The sequence below is a fragment of the Penaeus monodon genome, chromosome 25 (genome assembly GCF_015228065.2).
Source record: "Penaeus monodon isolate SGIC_2016 chromosome 25, NSTDA_Pmon_1, whole genome shotgun sequence".
Classification (NCBI taxonomy): domain Eukaryota; kingdom Metazoa; phylum Arthropoda; class Malacostraca; order Decapoda; family Penaeidae; genus Penaeus; species Penaeus monodon.
Window position 1 is genome coordinate 32781936 of NC_051410.1, and position 305 is coordinate 32782240.

Genomic DNA, 305 nt, shown 5'->3' on the forward strand with positions numbered 1-305 from the left:
GACTGAAACTTGGGCCCGAGTTCTCAACGTTATGAACTGCACGAGCGGACGCCTTTCAGTTATGGCAGGAAGAAACAGCTTAACCTCAGGTGTTACGCGCACCGGCTCAGCATAACGCCTCTTCGGAAATTGGCTTAATCCGGGAAAGAACGGCTGAGCGAACAGTCTCGTTCTCGAGGTTATTCGCAGAACGTTGATAGATTCCTGTGTTTCGTCAGAGAGAGAGAGAAAAAAAAATGCGAATTTAGATATGATAACGTATGTCGGTTATTATTCCGGGGGAAAATAGGTTCGGAATAGAAGGG